We start from the raw sequence: 17,915 nt of genomic DNA on the forward strand, positions 1-17,915 counted from the left end.
TTATTATAACTTAATACTCTATAAATTATATCATGAGTTGTAATCCCCCTTCCACTACCAGAACATGCCCTGTAACATATGGTGATTCTAATTCATGACCCTGAAATCAAGCAGGCATGACCATATATGGTGTACAACCCAAGTGCCATATATGGTGATCCTAAAACCTATTAATGTCATGTGCACCTTAATAGGTTCTCTAAACCTCCCAAGAGAGGTGTTTTTCTTTAAATGTTCAAGTCTTTCATCCTATCTGTGTGAACAAATCCTGGTGCAATTACATTCACTGTAATTTTTTTTCTTGTTACTCCTTTACCAGGAGTATGTGCAAGATCTTCCTTTACTGGAGCTGTACACAGACTGGCCAGAATTGCCTACAGTAACAATAGACCCTCTTTGATGTTGAAGCATAGTCTTCCTGGCAGCTTTCCAAGTCAGCATGGAACCCAAGAGATCAGTATGTGCTGAGATATCATACCTTCAGCTTTTGTTCTTACTAAAAGGCTATCCCTGTTAATTCCAGCTGCATTTACCAAGAGATAAACTCCACCTAAATTTTTCTCCATGTTTTCAAATGTGTTTTGAGCCTTATGTTCTTTGGCAGCCTCATAGCTAAATGCCAAATGATCTCCACCAAGGTCACCAGCGCCAGTGGCTTTGGCCACTTCCAGACTTCTGGGGATGATGGCCAATCAGTAGCCTTTCTGGGCCATTCATTGGGCCACTGCCCTGCCAGTGCCCTGGGATCCTCCCCCAAACAGAGCAGACTGCCCATCTTGGACCTCAGAGTCACAAACTCAGGAGGAAGAGGGCTAGAAGTGGCGGTTCTTTTCCATATCCCCTCAGCTTTTAAACCATCTCAGCTGAAATAAAAAAAAGCCAGACTCCCACAAAGATGTACCACTGTACCCTTCCTGCTCCTGCCGCCCCAATTTAAAGTTTTTGAGAGTTCATTGGTACCTCTACTTTTCCTGGAAACTGTGGTGAGTAGGGGCAATAAGATTTTGATTAAACGAGAACACCTTACCAAGTTCCTTCATGACTGTCCTGGTACCTTTCACACTAGGGAGTAGGGATCATATCCCCCAGGTGGGAAAAAACATTGTCCAACAATATGTGTAGATATGGCAGTTCTTGCATTGGCTTTTCTGCTTGAGAAGTCTTCACCATCCAGGGAATTTATAAGTGATCCCAAGCACATATTCATAACCTTGTGACTTGGGTAATTGGATGAAGCCCATCTTTATGTGTTTGAAACTCCTCTGGGACACGGCTCAGACCCATATGTACCCCACCTTCACAGTTGTGGTTTGTTTGTTTTTTTTTCTGGAGTATGATGGTACAGATTAGGCATAAGCCCTCCACATCTCTAGCCACCAGGGAGAAATTTCCCCCATAAATGCTTATTCATGCTGGAAACAGTGTTATTACATTTTGGTCAAATTTTACCTCATTTTTTGGGTGCAACCAAAGGGCCATCTTAGCTGCCTTAGGACCCATTGAAATTGACAGAACAACTTGATTTTAGCAAATGTTTCTTTTTAAAAAAATTTTATTGTTATGTTAGTCACCATACAGTATATCATTAGTTTTTGATGTGGTGATCCACGATCCATTGTTTTCGTGTAACACCCAGTGCTCCACGCAGTACGTGCCCTCCTTAATACCCATCACCGGGCTAACCCATCCCCCCTCCCCCCTCCCCTCTAAAACCCTGCTTGTTTCTCAGAGTCCATAGTCTCTCATGGTTCATCTCTCCCTCCGATTCCCCCCTTCATTTTTCCCTTCCTTCTCCTAATGTCCTCCATGCTGTTCCTTATGTTCCACAAATAAGTGAAACCATATGATAATTGACTTTCTCTGCTTGACTTATTTCACTTAGCATCATCTCCTCCCAGTCCCATCCATGTTGATGTAAAAGTTGGGTATTCATCCTTTCTGATGGCTGAGTGATATTCCAGTGTATATACGGACCACATCTTCTTTATCCATTCATCTGGTGAAGGGCATCTCGGCTCTTTCCATAGTTTGGCTATTGCGGACATTGCTGCTATGTACATTGGGGTGCATATGGCCCTTCTTTTCACTACATCTGTGTCTTTGGGGTAAATACCCAGGAGTGCAATTGCTGGGTCAAAGGGTAGCTCTATTTTTAAATTTTTGAGGAACCTCCGCACTGTTTTCCAAAGTGGTTGTACCAACTTGCATTCCCACCAACAGTGTAAGAGGGTTCCCCTTTCTCCACAACCTCTCCAACATTTGTTGTTTCTTTCCCTGTCCATTTTTGCCATTCTAACTGGTGTAAGGTGGTATCTCACTGTGGTTTTGATTTGAATTTCCTTGATGGCTAATGATGATGAACATTTTTTCATATGTCCGTTAGCCATTTGAATGTCATCTTCAGAGAAGTGTCTTTTCATTTCTAAGCAGAAAATCAATAAGGATACAAGAGCTTTGAATGATACACTGGACCAGATGGACCTCATAGATATATACAGAACATTCCACCCTAAAACAACAGAATACTCTTTCTTCTCAAGCACACATGGAACTTTCTCCAGAATAGACCACATACTGGGTCACAAATCAGGTCTCAACCGATACCAAAAGATTGAGATTATTCCCTGCATATTCTCAGACCATAATGCTTTAAAACTGGAACTCAATCACAAGAAAAAATTTGGCAGAAATTCAAACACTTGGAAGCTAAAGACCACTCTGCTCAAGAATGTTTGGGTCAACCAGGAAATCAAAGAAGAACTTAAACAATTCATGGAAATCAATGAGAATGAAAACACATCGGTCCAAAACCTATGGGATACTACAAAGCCAGTCCTAAGGGGGAAATACGTAGCCGTCCAGACCTCACTCAAAAAAATAGAAAAATCCCAAATTCACCAACTAACTCTACACCTTAAAGAACTAGAGAAAAAGCAGCAAACGATGCCTAAGTCAGGCATTAGAAGAGAAATAATTAAAATTAGAGCAGAGATCAATGAATTAGAAACCAGAAACACAGTAGATCAGATCAACGAAACTAGAAGTTGGTTCTTTGAAAGAATTAATAAGATCAATAAACCACTGGCAAGACTTATCCAATAGAAAAGAGAAAGGACCCAAATTAATAAAATTATGAATGAAAGGGGAGAGATCATGACTAACATCAAGTAACTAGAAACAATTATTAGAAATTATCTTTTTTTTCTGAACCTGAGGCTGAATATCCTACGTCTGAAACAGATTTTATGTATAAATATATTTATTTTCTTATATTTGTCTCATCAGAAATAAGTCCTATCAGCAAGGACAATAGTGCCACATGTTTTGTTTAATGATCTACTGGTGCACTCCCTTCACCTTCTTTACCACTGCTCTCACTATATGCCTTAACTTGTACTCTTTGGACACCTGCTCTGGTCAAGACTATTAATTCCAAAACTTGGGCTGACCCAGCTTTGGGTGGAAGATTATCCTCTTACCCAGTTTTACATAGTCTCTGCCTATCCTCCATGGTATCGACGTTGATCTTTTAAAAAAGAACATTTGTTCCACATTCCCTAGGGAAACATCAACTTGACCTTCCTCTTGGACACTCAGTTTTATAGTTGCTGTTATAGAGGCACAAGGCTCTACTTTATCAAGTGGTGGAAGCAACACTGCAGGATTGAGATTGTATCAGTGACAAACGGTCATACAAGAGACCAGCAAAAGCGGTCATAGTGAATCTGCCTACTGAGCAAAGCTGGATGTTGCTAGCTAGTAGTCAGGATTGAACAGCATCCACATGCTGTGGAATTAGTGGTGTGGCAAAGGTGACATCCACAGGAGCATCTACCAGTTTTGCAACACAGTCATGTCACATAATAGGGAGGAAGACATTAGCCATTGAATCTAGAGAAATACCTAAATAGGAGGTGGTGTTTCCCATGCTGTTGAGCCAAAGCCTCTACCACTGGTACCCTCCTGATACCCCCCCCTTTTTTTTTGCCTCAGCACAAGAAAATGTACTGAAAGGACATAAGGTTATGATTATTTATTCATTTATTTTTGTTTTCTGGTAGACCTGGGATTGAGGTCACCTGTAATTTAGATTTCAAAGTGACAAAGCCAGTTGCAGCTTCTCAAGTAAATTCTGGTTACCTGTTTTTGGTAAGTTCTTGAAGGAGTTGAGTTAGCCTGGAAAATTTAGGAACCCATTGCCTATAATACCTCTTAAGTTCTGCAAATCCTATCAATTTCCATCTAGTTGTTGGGTTTAGATATTGCTGGATCCATGAAATCCAATTTTGGGGATAGAGTATTCTCTTTGGTGGAGAGGTCACCTCCTAACTAATGTACCACCTCTTGGCAAAATTGTAACTTTTCCTTCAGGCTTTACCATATTTAGCCACTTGCTCTTCCAAGAGGTAAATGGAATCCTTGTTTTCCAGGAGAGGTAAATACGAGGTAAGGTCTTCTATACTGAATGAAATCTTAACCTTTTAGGAGTGTTACCTTTTTTAAATTATTACTTAAAGGCTGGAAGGAATATAAGGGGGTGGGTGTAAATCCCCGAGGCATTACTGACCAAAATATTGCTAGTCATTCCAAATAAAGGACTACCTATCAACTGTCTCTATTTACAGAAATGTTAATGAAGGTGAGTGAGGCCAGTACTGGGAACTATTTTCTTGTAAGTGGAACTGGTAAGAGAAGAACATTACACACTTCTGGAAACCTAAGAATAACTCCATGAATGGCTCTTAAGTCTTGCACAAACTGATATCCCTTTCCACTAGGTGTGTAAGGAGACTGTGCTTAGACTTGTACAAGGAATTTGTTGTGGTTCTTCTGAGGATCTATGACTGGTTTGTTCCTTGAATTACTTCTGATTTCAGAGGATATTAAAATGTCATAGACAGTGACTGAGAAGGATCTACCTGTCCCCGTCATATTCCTTCCATCAGTAGAGCTTTTGCTCATAAATTATCACGTGCCAGTTGGCGTAAGGGATCTAAAGTTCCAAGAGTCATTGTCTAGGCCAGTTTAAGAAAGTCAAGTGCAGAAATAATATGCTGTGAAATGGTGTTTCTAGTGGTTTTTTATTTTCTAAGAATAATCTTTCCGGTGAGCACTTAATCTGACAGCCACGTTTATATAAAAGGCTTCTGGCAGGTAGATGACAGGCATGGAAGCACAAAGGAGTAATCAGTGTTGTTCTTCTGTTGGTCCTAATGTGGTAGTCAAAGGCTCAGTATGTGTAGAAAAGGAAGTGGGTTGGAATACCTACTGTAACACATCCATTTCTCTGAGTGACTGGTTGTTTTATTACAGCGGGGCTCAGGATAGAAAGGGTAACCCTTGTGTCAACTAGGAATTGGCCTTTTTGTCTCTTTTATGTTTACAGATGTGGTAGGCAGGGTCCTAATAATGCCCTCATGCCCCAGGAGTCCTGCCAGTGGTTTTTCAATCAAACATGAATCTAGGTGCTGCCTGGGATTTTGTGGTTGTAATGAAAGTTCCAAGTCAGGTGACATGAGGATTCAGAGATTCTCTTTGTGCTCCTAATCTAATCACGAGTCCTTAAAAGCAGAGGACTTTTCCCGGCTGATGGGAGAGGAGGAAGGTAGAAGAAGAAGGTGGAAAGGGAAGTCAGAGAAATTCCAAGAAGGAGAAGGAATCCAGGTGCCATTGTGGGTGGGAAGGAGAGGCCACATGTGAAGGAATGTGACAGCCCCTGGTCCCTGGTCCCTGGCCCCTGGCCCCTGGCACCTGGCTGACAATCGGACAGGAAACCAGGACCTCAGTTTCCCACCACTGCATAGAACTGAATTCTGTCAGCTTCCTGAATAAGCTCCCAAAGTGGATTTTTCCCCTGAGCCTTCAGCTAAAAAACCCAGCCTGGCCTTCACCTTGGTTTCAGCCTTGTGAAATCCTGAGCCAAGAGCCCAGCTGAGCCAACTGCCTTCTGACCTACAGAACTGTGGAATAATAAATGGGTGTTGTTTTAAGCTGCTAAATTTTTAGGCATCAAAAGGAAATCAATAAAATAATTTCTCTTTTTCTGAGAGAGGAAGCAGGCAGCATAGCTCTGCACTTTTATGGCCTTTGGAATTAAGTCCCTGAAGCTCTTTTGGCTACAATTAGCATTTTTGCTTTCAAGAGGAGACTGGTGTGGAAGCCCATACCTGGTATTTTGCCCCACCTCCACCATGACAAGCCACAGTCAAGAAGAACCCCACATAATTCATGCTAAGATAAACCAAAAAAAAGCAGGGTCTCCACATCTTATTCTAGTCCCCCCAAATAAATAAAGTATCAAGCATTTCCCACAAAACTATTGGTGTGTTTATGAATATGACAATCAGTGAGAAACATGTGAGCAAATTACTGATTTCTCACTGGAAACAGACTATAGCATATGTGGCAACCTTGGCAATATTGCAAGAGTTGTGTGTGTGTGTGTGTGTGTGTGTGTGTGTGTGCGTGCGTGTGTGTGGTTTTTGTTGTCATTCTTTTAAACACTTGTGTTTTATATTAAACGAGTAAATGCTTCTAAAGTGTGACCCCCTTGCTCTTTGCCCATAAACTTGGCCTTTTCTTTCCCAGATACTTTTGCCTTTGAGTCTTCCTTTGATGCTGGACACATTATTTGTTTTCAAAGTCCCTGCAGTTGGCAGTATTTCTATATTTTTCCCCACCATTTTAGACTTTATTCTGGGTTAACTGAGAACCAGAATTCTTGCATGTCTTATCATCCCTGGGGTTCAGGTTTGGTATGAGCTCCCCAAATTGGAGGGCCTTGGATTTCTTTCCTTTTCCATATTCTTCATCTCTAAGTGTTCTCTGATAACAACCTGCTCTATTTTGCAGGTCCTCTGAGATTGCAGTGCACCCAATTTCTTCTTATCGATTCAGCAACTTGGGAACTCAATGCTATCATGACTTGTTCATATAGAGCCTTTTGGTGGTTTATTCCCTGTCTATATCCAACTCTTTGTAAGTAGCTTTACTGAAATATTATTCATATACGAGACAATCTATCCATTTAAAGTGCATTATTAAATGTGTGTCAGTATATTCACGGAATTGTGCATCGATCACCACAATCCATTTTAGAACATTTTCATTGTCTCAAAAAGAAACTGCACCCCTTAGGCATTATCCCTCCTGCAGCCCGCAGCAACCACTAACCTACTTTCTATCTATAAAGATTTGCCTATTCTGGACATTTCATATAAATAAAATCATACAATATGTGGTCCTTTGTGACTGGCTTCTTTTACTTGGCATAATGTTGTCAAGGCTCATCCATGTTGTAGCATGTGCTTCATTTATTCTTCTTGCCAAAAAATATTCCATTGTACAAATTTACCACATTTCATTTGTCCATTCAACAACTGGCAGACATTTAAGTTGTTTCCACTTTTTGGCTATTCTGAATAATGCTGTTATGAATATCAGTGAACAGGTATTTGTGTAAGACATATGTTTTTATTTCTCTTGGGTACAGCAACTATCTAGGGAACTGCCAGACTGTTCTCCAAAGTGGCTGCACTATTTTACATTATTACCAGTAGTGTGTTAAGTAATGAAATTGAGAATTGTGAATCTTCCAATTCTGATCTTTTTCAAGAATTTTTTGGTTTTCTTGGGTCTCTTGAATTTCCTTAAGAACTTTAGAATCAGTTTGTAATTTCTGAAAATAAGTCAGCTGAGCTTTTGCTAGGAATTGCATTGATTCTACAGATCAATCTGGGGATTGCCATGTTAACAATATTAAGTCTTTAAATCCATGAACATGGGAAGTCTTTCCATTTTTCTAGGTATTCTTTGATTTCTTTCAACAATGTTTTATAGTTTTCCAGATTACAACTTATGCATTTTTTAGCTAAATGTATTCCTAACTATTTTTTATAATTTTGATGCTCTTATAGATGGAATTGTTTTCCTAATTTCATTTTTGGATTGTTCATTGATGAATAGAAATACAATTGATTTTTGCATATTGATCTTGTGTCTTGAATCTTTGCTGAAATCATTTATATTAGTTCTAATATTAATAATATTAATTTTTTCATGAACTCCTTAGTATTTTCTGTAAACAAAATACAAGATCATATCATCTATAAATAGTTTCATTTCTTCTTTTTAATTTTGGTGCCTTTTATTTCATTTTCTTGCCTAATTGCCTTGGCTAGAACTGCAGTACAAGGTTGAATAGAAGTGACAAGAACAGACATTTTATCTTATTCCTGATCTTAAGGAGAAAGCATTCAGTCTCTTCCCACTTAGAATGATATTAGCTATGAGATTTTCACAGACGCCCTTTATGAGGTTTAGGAAGTTCCCTTCCATTCCTAGTTCTTAGAGCATTACCTTCTTTTAAATCATGAAAGGGTGTTGAATCCTGCTGAATGCTTTTTCTACATCTATTACCATTATCATATGTTTTATCATTTATTCTACTGATGTGTTATATCACAATGATTAATCGTTGCATATTAAACCAACATTGCATTTTGGGGATAAATCCTGCTTGGTAATGATATGTAATCTTTTCTATACATTGCTTGATTCCATTTACTGGTAATTTGTTGAGGGTTTTTGTATGTGTACTAATAAAAGATATTGGTCTGTAGTTTTCTTTTCTTGTGATAGCTTTGGCTAATACTGACCTCATAGAGTGAGTTTGGAAGCTTATCCTCCTCTTCTATTTTTTGGAAGATGTATGAAAGATCAGACCTCATTAAATGGTAGAATTCACTAGTGAAGCCATCCGGTCCTGGGCTTTTCTCTGTGGGAAGTATTTGTTTTTCTCTGTTATTAATTCAATCTCTGTTTCTGTATATGTACTTTTAGATTTCATATATATATTACATATATATACTTTTTTTTTTCCTTGAGTCAGTTTTGATAGTCTGGGTCTTTCTAGGAATTTTTCCATTTCATCTAAGTCATCTTAGTTGTTGGCACACAAGTTTTTAATAGTATTGCCTCATGATTTTTTTTTTATTTCTGTACAAGGGTAGTAAAGATTTCATTTCTGATTTTAGTAATTCTGTTCTCTTTTATTCCAGGAAAATCTAGCTAAATGTTGGTCAGTTTTGTTGATCTTGTAAAAGAACTCACTTTTTGTTGTATTGATTTTCTCTATAGTTTTTCTGTTCTCTACTTCATCAAATTCCTCTCCAATTCTTATTCTTTCCTTCCTTCTGCTTGTTTTGGGTTATTTTGCTCTACTTTTCCAGTGTCTTCAGGTGGAAGTTTAGGGTTATTGATTTGAGATTTTTTTTCTTTTCTAACATAGGTGTTTACAACTTTAAATTTTCCTCTAAGCACCAATATATAGTTGCACCTTATAAGTATATGTCTGACTTTTTTTAAGTTTATGCAGCCTAAATTTTATTTATTTTTTATGGTAGTAAAGTATACATAACATTTATCTTTTTAACCATGTTAAGTGTTAGACACAACTCTTGCATAAATAACTGAAAAGTTAACCTATATCTTACATCTCCAGTATTTTCTGAATGGATTGAAATTTGGATCCAATCTATTTTAACCAAGATAACTTCATGTATATCCTGGAGCAGTTTCCTATCAATTTCTTTAGCACACTTTAGGCTTTCTAAATACTAAAGGCATTATAACCTTTGGAGAGTCCTTAGGATTACATCTTGCCTTATCTAACTGTGATTTTCCTTCCAAAGTAATGACAATTAGCCTAACCAGCTAAAGTTAAGGCCTAGAGTGTAGGTATCTAATAAACATCTAAATTATTCAGTAACTTTTTTCCCACAGTGGGATTTGGGGATTCATTTATTATAGCTCTAAACTATACTCTGGTCCAAGGTTTAAATACTACTGCATAAACACGGTTAGACAGGTGTAATAAAGACTTGAGGGGAAACTGCGTCATGACATCATGTGCCCTGCAAGTATGGTTGCCAGGAGAGGAGGATAAGATTTCTCAGAGTTTGAGTCAGATTGGGGAGGTCCCCTCCACCCACCCACAGAACAAGGGATTTGGTGTGGCGTAAGCTATCTTCCTCACAAGAGGCATCAGGGGAGTAGGAGGCAGAGAAGTGAAGTGGGGAGAAATAATGGAGAAGCAGGATGAAAGAGACTCCATGACTTTGGGGAGCTGCTGGAGTATGTGGGGGATCAGAGAAATTCCTGATCAACTTTCTCCTTACTCCTGCTAAAGGACCTTTCAAAAAGTCCAATTTGGATCATTTCAGCGTTTATAAATGTTTGAATACCATTAAAAAAATGGTTGTTGCATACTTGGCATCTCGTCCTGTCTTATTTCCAGTGCTCCTCATGGATATATAATCTTACAAAATCAAATATCCCTCATAATGATCGTTATATCACTGAATTATCCTTGGCAAAAGCCCTCCACTTTACCAAGTAAACAAAAGAATTAGCATTATCATGAGTATACATATAAGAATCCAGAGACCCCCAGGGGGAAGTGCTATTTGTTTTCCGTTCATAGTCCCAATGTTTAAAAAAGAACCACAACAGAAGGGATTCCTTCTCTAGTCAGAAGGCAGGACGTTTAAGTGTTGAAGTATATAACACGGTGCTTTCTCAACAGAATGGTCAAGGTAACTTCAGCATTTTGGTAACCACTGGTCCCTGAGTGGGTGTGGAGTGAGGCACAGCCCAACCACAAACTTTCTGCAGAATTTTTAGAACAGCACCCAGAGAGACAAACCACAGACAACTGTGATAAGTGTAGCAAATGACATAGACTTTCTGAGTCAAAAGTGGCCCAGTATTCTGGCCAGCGTTGGTTTTTATGAGTTGATGTGTTTTTGAATGAGAAGAATTAGAATACACAAGATTTAGATCTATGGAGACTCTGCAGATAGAGTTTGGACCGGATGTTCAGTAACTCAATTAACTCCTTATTCTCAGGCCCAGTGATGAACATTTCTTCCAGCAGATAGTTAAGAGATTACAAGTTAAAGTTGGAGACTCAATCAACACTTCAGCATCACAATAAAATCTCATACCATGTGTCATGCGATGAATACTGCTGACCAGGACTCCAATGATGACTAAGAAGGAAAGATATTACTGCTGTTGAGTGATTCACCACCAAAAAAGCAGCAGATTCCCTGACTATGGCCACACTCCCTGCATTGGGCTATCAGCTGCTCCAGATGAGCAGAATCTACAATGCAATCTTGGTGGAACCTCCAGGATTGTTAAAAGAAAGAAATGAGCTCCCCAGTGACTGAGAAAATAGAATCTTGGTTTATCTACTTGCCAAGCAATGGTATACTCACCTGTGGGGACAGTCACTGAGTGGCTCTTTGAAGGAAAATGTTAGGGCTTTTTTTTGCTAAAAGGTCAGTTCATTGTGATTATACTAATCAAGAATTAAAGCTTGTACAATGGAATAGGTGGCTTGAGTCCATAAGTCCATACAAGGCTCAAAACACAGGTCCCTCTTGTCATTGGTCAGGAACGAGTCTTCTCTTTCAGGTCTTCAGGTCCAGTAAGAGTCTGGCACATTAGGATTCTTAGACATTTATCAGCATTGGCTGGTTTGAACCACTTGTGGTTGAAATACAGCTTTCCATTTTGACACATTTGAGGCAGATGTAAAAAGCAGAGTCTTAACTTAGAGTGTCCTCTAAGTCATGACCCATTGAACAGAGGATTATCATGATTTATACTTTTTTCTCTATATATGCTTTATTTCAATAAAAAGTTTTTTAAAGATAAAGATCAAATAAAATATTTTTAAAAGTCTCTTTGTTGTTTATTAATTGCACAGAAGCACCTTTATTCTCATTAAAAATGATTAAAAACCAAGTTGTTGTTCTTGTTTCTGGTTAGATCAATATGATTGAATAAGCATTACTACCTTCTAAAATATTGGTTCAATCCTTTGTGATGCAGAAGTTTCTCAACTGGAATGACTTTGCCTGCCACCACCCCAGGGACATTTGGCAATGTCTGGACACATTTCTGGTTGTCACCACTGGGAGAAAGGGTGTGCTCTTGGCATCTTGTGGGGAGAGGCCAGGGATGGTGCTAACCCACGTCAGTCCCCCACAACCATGAATTATTTGAATTAATTAAATTATCTGGTTCTGTCACAGGCACTCTTGGCTGCCTGTCTAATAGCCACTCTTCTTTACTAATAGAGCCAGATTTCCTTTCACCTCCCCGGATCTTTCATTACAACATGGACTGAGCCACTTCTGGCCAATGGGCAGCCACCATTACTCTCTGAAGGTTGACATGGTTAGATATGGGAACAGATGCACATGGAGTTGCCCAGCAGGATCCTGCTCATCCTCGCTTGCCTCTGCCACACATCCATCTCTTGCTCCCAACAGCAGCCCCAGACCACCTCCAGATGTTTGGTTGAAAACCCACACAAGGAACAGCTTCCCGTAGACTCCTTCTCCCCCTTCATGGATGTTGGTGGTGGCATGTGCTTGACTTATTGGTCAGGCTGGCTTATTGGTCAGCCCTCTGATCCTCCAACTTCCCCTCTCAGACCTTCAGTTCTCTGGTTCCTCTGGTAGCTGGTAAGGTCTTGTTCCCATCATAGATTCCTCATCCCGGTGGTTCTGTTTCCCTGACAAAGACTAGAGGATGTATCGGGATATTCCTCAGCCTTGCAATGGACAGTGTTCTCTGTCTCTTGATATATGAAATTTCCATCTTTTATTGCACTTCAGAGAAAGAGAGTCTGGTCTAATCCAGGAAGGACAGTCACTCTGATTTGGGCAGGTTCTAAAACAGAAAGGTATTATTCATAACCTCACATACCCATTTAGGCACATTCATGGAAAAGGTGACTTTTAGATAAATCTGATTTTACTTTCAATTTCTGGAGAGAAAGTGGGCTACATGATGTACTTCTGAGAAATGGATCTAGGAAGATTTGCTCACTGTTTCCCTGCTCACTCTAAATGTCCAAATGGGATTTTTGCAATGATTTACTGGCATTGCACCAAAGCATAATTGTATTTAATCAAGATCTGATCTCAAGAACAATTTTTTCTTCCATCAAAACCTAAGCATAAGAGGCCGACCACACTTGGAAATCTTTTTGTTGAGATTTCTGGCCAGTTTCCTCTTTTGGAAAAAGGTGAGCAGTGACTGCAGTGGGTGAGGATTTACTCATCTTCCTGGTTTGTGCTTTTGACAGACAGCACAAAGTTTCTGAGGAAGTAAGCTTCATGTTTAAAATATATTTATGAAAAAATATATTTATGTTAAACTTTATGTGTTTAAAAATCAGGCAGATAGATCTGATTCTAAAATAATTATTTATGATAGAAAATTTGGAAAACACAGAAAATTTTTAAGGTGATACACAAGTCACTCTAGACCCCTCAACCCAGAAATACCACTGACACCATCTTTAGCACTTCAATCTCATCTTTGGAGATTGTATATATATTCATGTTTTACAAAATTAGGGCCAAATTATATATACTGAGGAGGTAGCTTTAAAAATAAAATAACCCCTGATTCATCCTGGAGAATAATGTAATATTTGAAGACACGAGAGAAAGCAAACTACGCCGGTGTTTGGGTTGTTTATAAAATAATTCTGAGACAGTGGCAGAAGCATTACTTCTCTAAAGTCCTGGGTTTGGTGATGGACACAATAATGCTGTGGAATAAATAATTTCAAAGTTTCAGTGGCTTGCGGCAGTAAGCATTGATTCTTAATGCACAGCTCTGTGGGTCCACTGGGCTTGGCCGATCTAGGCGGGGCTTGACTGGGCTCTGACATGCTCCAAAGGCCTCTTGCCTTCTGACCAGCAGTGCCTGGGACATATTCTCACGCTGAATGGCCAGAACCCATGCGCTGGGCCAAACTGCACAAGCTCATTCAAAGCCTTTGCCTTTGCTCATGATCCAAATGACAACAGATGACAAGATTGCTTTTACATCGCTGTTAAGAGCTGTAGTTTTGGTGAGAGATGTGGGAGCAGGGTTTGAGCTTGTAATGACCTCCAGCAAAGGGCCTGCCTTAACTCAAGGCAGTTTTTGATCCTTTCTCTCCTTGAAGTAGGGACCAACTCCACTTTTTCCATGTCTACATCTCTGGCCTCCTTCATAGTAGGGTCTGACTCCTCATGGGAAGTAGACATCTGGTGTCAAATAGATTTATGTTCTGGAGGCATTTGCCTTCCCAAACAGCCTTACCTCATCACAACGCAGAGGGGACCTGGCCCAAGAGCTCCCAGTATTGACGACACCAGCCGATATGCTGATGCCTTGCATCAGCAATAGCAACTTCATTCCGACTTTATAGGAAATGAGCGTGGTTGCAATTAATGGCCATAAATCACACTTGCCTGGAGCAGATTTCTCTTTTTTGATTCCTCATTATATTGTGGGCTCATCTAAAGGGCTCAGATGACTTGATAAGTCAGTTTCACGGTGACTGACCACCCTCCAAAGGGGGCAGCGCAGTGTGACACTGAACACACAGTGGGAGGACCTTCCCGCATAGTGCTCTGTCTTGTGGACCCCACCAGGTTGTGCTTCTGGCTTCACTTCTCAGGGTAGCTTCCTCTCTTGTTATTCCCCAGTGGCAGGAGGCTATGTGAACATGGTACAGCCTTGGAGCTCTTTCAACTTCCTCCCTATAATCTGTGTTCCCATTCCATGCACAGGACTCCTGAACACATATGGATGAGGCTGGGTGTCCCAGGCTCACAGACCCCCATGGGTAGCTCCAAACATGGGGAAGGTGTTGGTGGGAAGAGGTGGGCAGAGCTGGCTGTGGGTTGCAGCTTTAGGCCCCAGCAGCACCAGGTAGGGGGCCTGGCCTGTTCAGGGACAAATAGAGTGGAGTCCCGCCCTTATCCCAGATATAACAGCCAGCATCGAATGGTGGCAGTTCCTACACTTTAGCCTTCCAGGCAGAGCTGAGCTCCCACCTGTCTGGCAAACTGGCCAAGCCTTTTCCACGGTGGCCCTAGGGGCCTCCTCCCTCCCCTGTGGTGGGCACTTATATCTGTTGTACATGAAGGGGCTCCTGGAGACCACATCTTTGGGGGCATCAGCACTCACAGCACCAGAGGTGCTGGGTGTGGTCAGCCTGGGGTAGCCAGAGGCAGAAAGTTGCCCTCCATGCAACTGGAGGTGAGACCCTGACCATCGAGCCCATAATGGAACGCCCACCCCATTTAACAAAACAGACACGAAAATGGCTGCCTTCTGAAATTTCTGATTGCAGAATTTTGCATGAGCTTATTGAGTTTGTAGTTTTCCTTCCGCACCCTTCTATCTTTGTGTCCTGCTTTCCTAGTTTGCTTTGGGTTCTTTTTAAAACACCAAAGCTCTCCCACCCAGACCCCATCATACCAAACACATCAAAATGTCCCCACCTCCAAAATCAAATGCAATTTTTATCTAACTATATATCAGTTGAATTATAATTGACTGTTTGACATTAAAAATATATCTTACAAATATTTAACTAAAATTAATGTTCATCCTGTGTTTTCTTTCAAAAGCTGGAATCAGTACTCTCCCCTGTCACTCCCTCCGCAGACTGCAGGCCCTTGGAAAGTTGGTCCTTGTGCTTAGTCAGCCTGCTGGGTCCTCCAGTGGGACTTGAAATGCCCTGTCATCCAGACCTGGAGAAGAGCTGACAGTTGGTGATTCCAGTCTCTGCACAGTCACAGAATCCTGGGGTACCCCGAAGGCAATTTTCCGGAGAACTTAGTCCCATGGGAGTTTGTCATTGCAGTGTTCCTCCAACTGGAAGTATACTTATTCAGCAATCAGAATTCATTCTTGTTGTATGCAATCCTCATGCCAATGTTTGTCTTATATCTGACATTGTCCCTGAATCAGGAGCCTGGAGTAAAGCAGGCCAGGTGTGTCAAGTCTCATCCCCACGTAGCTGACCTCCTGATGGCCAGATGGGCCGAGGGCAAACAGTTAGTCTTTCTGTGTCACATCCAAGTCATCTGTGTCCCCTGCAAGACTGGGCTTCCCACGGGGATCTCCCACCTGAGTGTCATGGGTGGCAGGATGCCCATCCTGAAGGACAGGTGGAAAAAGCAGAAACTAGGCAGGAAAAAGCAGAGGTAGAAGTGACAGATAGAAGTGGCACAGGGAAATCCAGACCAGGTGCCCAGGATGGCTTGCAACATTTGCAGCGTGCTCTTGGGGCCTGCCCACAATGGCCGTGGATGCAAGAGGCTGTGGACAGAGGTCGCTGATGTAAAAGTTGCTAAGCCCATGTTCATTCTGCATGGGCAGGGTCAGAGGGCTGCGGGCCTTCTGAAAATGAGGCAGGTAAGTCACATCTCAGGGAGCACGTAGCTTTTATACACAGGATGAGCAAAGAAATGGTTGGGCTGGACCCTTGGATGACTATTGGCAAATGGCAAATACACTGTATTTATACTGGAGATGATTATGGAAAGACAGTGCCTGATTTAAGCCAGGGGATTTCGTGTTTCTCTTGCCCAATTCCTTCCAGCCCCTCTGGTGGCACCGTTCCGGGGCCTGCTCCTCTGTGACGGTGGTGCACGGGCAGGTAGACTTGTGACAGGTGGTCTGTAATAGCAAACACTTGGGGGTACTCTGTGGCAGTATCATTTGTCATACTTAAAGGTGAGTGAGGTGGGTCTTGATTCGGGGCAATGGTGCCCATGGAGACACTTGTCCACAGGAGAGCCCAAACTCTCTTTTCAATATTGCAAAAAGTTAAGAAACAAACCAAAGAAATCTTTCCTTCAATGACTCTGTCACTTAACACACAAATGCATGATTTCTTTGGCACAGAAATCACAATGTATTTTCAACTAAAATAAAATTTTCTCTGTTAACCTAATTCTATGTCACTTTTTTTTTAGACTCCATGATTATTTAGGCGTAATGAAAGGAAACAAGTTGATGATATTAAAAAGGAGAATGCAGGGGCGCCTGGGTGGCTCAGTCAGTTAAGCATCTGCCTTCAGCTTAGGTCATGATCCTGGAGTCCCGGGATTAAACCCTATGTCTAGTTCTCTGCCTCTCCCTCTCCCTCTGCCCCTCTCCACTTGTGTTCTCTCTCTCTCTCACTCACTCTCTCTCTCAAATAAGTAAAATCTTTTTTTAAAAAAAGGAAAGTGCAGTAAAAAGTTTGCTTTGTACAAAGTGCTCACATTAAGTTGCTAAAATAATCTATATATATATATCTATGCCCATGTAGGACTCAATCCCAGAACGCTGGGATCATGACCTCAGCCAAAGGCAAACGCTTCATCAACTGAGCCACCCAGGCGCCCCATTTTTTTTAATACATCTTATGTTGACCAATGCAAACTGTTGTACTTTTAACAATTTTAACTGAAGTATAGTTGACATACAATATTATATTAGTTTCAAGTTGTACAACATAGTGATTCAACATTTATATACATTATGAAATGCTTGCCATGATAAATATAGATATCATCTGTCACCATGCAGTTATTACAGTATTATTGAATATACTTCCTATACTGAACTTCATCACATTTTAATAAGCATGTGATAAGACATTTATATGTTTGAAAAAAAAAGTGATTTATTCCAATATTCTTTTAAAAATTCCAGGAATTTTTAGCTACAAAGTACAAGAGGGAAAAACCTTTAGCATAAAAAAACAGTCTGGCCTCTGGTTCTAGACAAGCCTATGGAGATTCACTTCTCTCAGCTCCTTTCTGCTAAGAGCAACTAAAAGCCCTCGAGATAATTCTTTACCCATTCATCTATGGACAGACACTTATGTTGCTTCCCTATCTTGGCTATTGTAAGTAATGTTGCAGTAAACATAGGGATGCATGTATCTTTTCAAATTAGTGTTTTCATTTTCTTTGGGTGAGTACCCAGTAGTGGAATGACTGGAGAATATGATATTTTCACTTTTAATTTTTTGAGGAGCCTCCATACTGTTTTCC

At 40.6% G+C, this 17,915-nt stretch overlaps 1 pseudogene; it reads right to left on the reverse strand.

Moving 5' to 3' along the window:
- Positions 1-25: 25 nt before the first annotated feature.
- LOC114223810 (3-oxoacyl-[acyl-carrier-protein] reductase pseudogene) lies at positions 26-14,271 on the reverse strand (annotated as a pseudogene).
- Positions 14,272-17,915: the final 3,644 nt, after the last annotated feature.

This window comes from Eumetopias jubatus, unplaced genomic scaffold (genome assembly GCF_037043125.1).
Source record: "Eumetopias jubatus isolate StellerSeaLion01/CBP00866 unplaced genomic scaffold, mEumJub1_p1.0 scaffold_7, whole genome shotgun sequence".
NCBI lineage: Eukaryota > Metazoa > Chordata > Mammalia > Carnivora > Otariidae > Eumetopias > Eumetopias jubatus.